We start from the raw sequence: 3,349 nt of genomic DNA on the forward strand, positions 1-3,349 counted from the left end.
ACCTGCATGGGGGTCCAAAAACACTAATTTCAAAGCAGTACTAAGTCAATAACATCCCAAAAAGAAGTAAAACACATGAACTTCTGTCAAATCACTCTTCATTCTGGACGTGGTCCCCTGTGTTGTTTTTGGTGGCTCCTACAGATGGTCAGGAAGTGCAGAAACCTCAGCAGGCTCGCGTAATCATTTACACTGCATTGTAATCGATTATAATGCAGTTTTTCACACAAATCTTTGGCAGAAATTCAGTACTAGTGTTTATGATCTCATTCAAGCTTCATTCAAGCTTCCTTATGTGTAACAGGTTGATCAAAATTAAACTTTAACTCAACTAGTCGTTGACATCAGACAAATGACCACAAACGACTTCGGCATATCATTATATCTAATACATTACTTTATCCTGCTTGGAAGCAACAAAATAAACTCGAAACATTTCCATCTGTACACCAAATCAAAATAGAAACCACTTAATTTGAATAACACAAATACATGGAAACAAACATAGATCAACTTCATACTGCAAGAAATAAGTTTAGCTACAACATCAAGTCATGGTGGTATTCAAAATACCATACATTAATCACTTATTTTTTTTTTCTACATCCTATATTTCCGGTGTAAGGTGTCCTCAGGGCTTGGTTCTTGTGACACATTCTTCTTCCCATCCTCACATACGTCTTCATTTGTGGTTCGGTGTCCATGTTCCCATCCGCTGTGTTCTGCGACAGTCCACCGTGATCGGTCTTTGAAAATCCTCCCGGTTGGTTGTTAGACATTACAGCAGGGGAAAAATATGCATTGTTACTATGATCAACGTGGTCGTTAGTTGCCGCTGTAGTTGTTCTTCTCGCCTTCTCTTGAGTCACCTCTGTAATAGCAAAACCATATTACAAACATAACTAAATGGGGTCAAAAAACCCACAAAGAAACATAAAACAAACAACACAACACCCCTAAAGAATTACACAAAACACAAAAACACACTACCATTAACACAACATCAACAACGACGAACACAAATCAAAAACCCAAAACAAATAAACACTAAACCCTCACCACAACATCCACAACGGAAGACCACAAATCAAATACCCAAAACCTAACAACGCAAACCAAACACCCAAAACCTAACAACGCAAACCAAAAACCCAAAAACCCAACACTCGAACAAAACAAAAACAAAACTACACTAACAAAAAACCCAAAACCCAACAACGCATTTACCTTTCTACAACGAAGTTGCCGTTCCTGACTTTCCATTTCCACCAACTGCCGACAACGGACAACGGAACGAGAGACAAAACGAGTAAATGAGACAGAGGACGAAACGAGAGAGATTGTGAAATGAAAGACAAAACAGAGTTAAGGGTATATTTGGAATGCCAAATTTTCCAAACGCTACTCATTTTCATTCTTAGATTTTTTAAAAAAAAAAAAAAACAACCAATGCCAGCTTGACACGTATGTGTGTCAAAAATGTGTTAAAAAAGTTGTGTTAAAGTAACGGGATCCATGATTATATATACTGCCCAAATAAATGTCTAGTCTCAAACTCATATATGTATATTACTCGATATGAGATGATATATTGAAAGTCTCACGTCAACTATAAATAAAGTCAATTTAGATTATATAAGTGGATGTAAACATCACTTTACAAGTTGTTAACAAAATTTTCTTTGATTGCATTAATCCTTAAACACACTCCTTAAGTCTAGTAATCACCAGATGATATATTGAAAGTCTCACGTCAACTGTAAATAAAGTCAATTTAGATTATATAAGTGGATATAAACATCACTTTACAAGTTGCTAACAAGAGTTTCTTTGATTGCATTAATCCCTAACAAGAGTTTCTTCGACGAAATTCCAAGCCGAGGAAATATCCTAGGCTACCAAGGTTAGTCATCTCGAAGTCTCTTTTCATATTTGTTTTGAATTCATCAATTTCTTCTACATTGTTACCTGTTATCACAAATCATCAACATACAAACAGATAAGTATAGTACCTTGTTGGCCTAACTGTTTCACATATACTCCAAATTCAATTGTGCACTTCTGAAAACCATTCTTGACCAACCAAGGATTGATGTGTGTATTCCACACTCATGGTGCTTGTCTTAGCCCGTACAAAGCTTTGTTGAGCTTGAACACTTTCAATTCTTCACCTTTCTTCACAAATCCAGGAGGCTATGTCACATACACTTCCTCTTCCAGCGGGCCATTTAAGAAGGCTGATTTTACGTCCATCTGATAGATTTCCCAGCCTCTTGCATTTGCTATAGCTACCATAAGCCTCACGGTCTCTAACCTTGCTACTGGTGCAAACACATCTTTAAAATCCACTCTAGGCTTTTGTAGAAAGCCTTTTGCTACCAATCTCGCCTTTAGCTTGGAGATGCTTCCATCTGGTTTCAGTTTTGTCTTGAATATCCATTTGACTTCTATGGGATGTTTGTGTTTAGGAAACTCTGTCATTGTCCATGTACCATTCTTCTCAATTGCCTTCAATTCTTCTACCATTGCTTCCTTCCATTCCTCTGTTTTGATAGCTTGTTCCCAAGAAAGTACCTTTGTATCAACTAGAAAGGCATAATGAGAAATCTCACATGTTTCAGTAATCTCTCTGTCAGTGTAGACCTCATGATCCACTAGTCTTGTGGAAGGAAATCTAGTACGTTGTGATTTCCTGATGTTGTTAACAATTTCATTTGTAGCCATCTGATTACCAACCTCAAATCTCCTATCTTCTAACCAGTTGGGAGCTACTCTGCTAGGACTTGAATCTGTTTCCATTTCCTGCCAATCATAGGCAGCTGATTCATCAACGATAACATCTCTACTGATTACTATCTCCTTCTTCCTCGGGTTGTACATCCTGTAGGCACCTGTGTTGTGATAGTTGACTAGTATTAAAGATTCACTATTGTCTTCAAGTTTTCTTCTCTTTTCATCTGGAATGTGTTTATGGCAAATTGATCCAAATATTTTTAGATGTTTTACTGATGGCTTAACTCCAGTCCATGCCTCTTCAGGAGTAGAGTCTATCAAAGCATTGGTTGGGCACCTATTCAGCAAGTAGGCTGTTGTAACAACAGCTTCTCCCCAGAGATTATGTGGTAGATCTTTTCCTTTTAGCAGGCATCTTGTCATCTCCACAATAGTTCTGTTTCTCCTCTCGGCTAATCCATTATGCTGCGGGGTGTAGGGTGTTATAACTTCACGAACAATCCCTTTCTCTTCACAGAATTTGTTCATCTCACCTGAATTAAACTCTCCTCCACCATCAGTTTGAAGTAGCTTAATTTGTAGGGCAGATTGTCGCTCAACAAATGCACAAAATTTA

This window comes from Vigna radiata, chromosome 1 (assembly GCF_000741045.1).
Source record: "Vigna radiata var. radiata cultivar VC1973A chromosome 1, Vradiata_ver6, whole genome shotgun sequence".
In the NCBI taxonomy this organism is placed as follows: domain Eukaryota; kingdom Viridiplantae; phylum Streptophyta; class Magnoliopsida; order Fabales; family Fabaceae; genus Vigna; species Vigna radiata.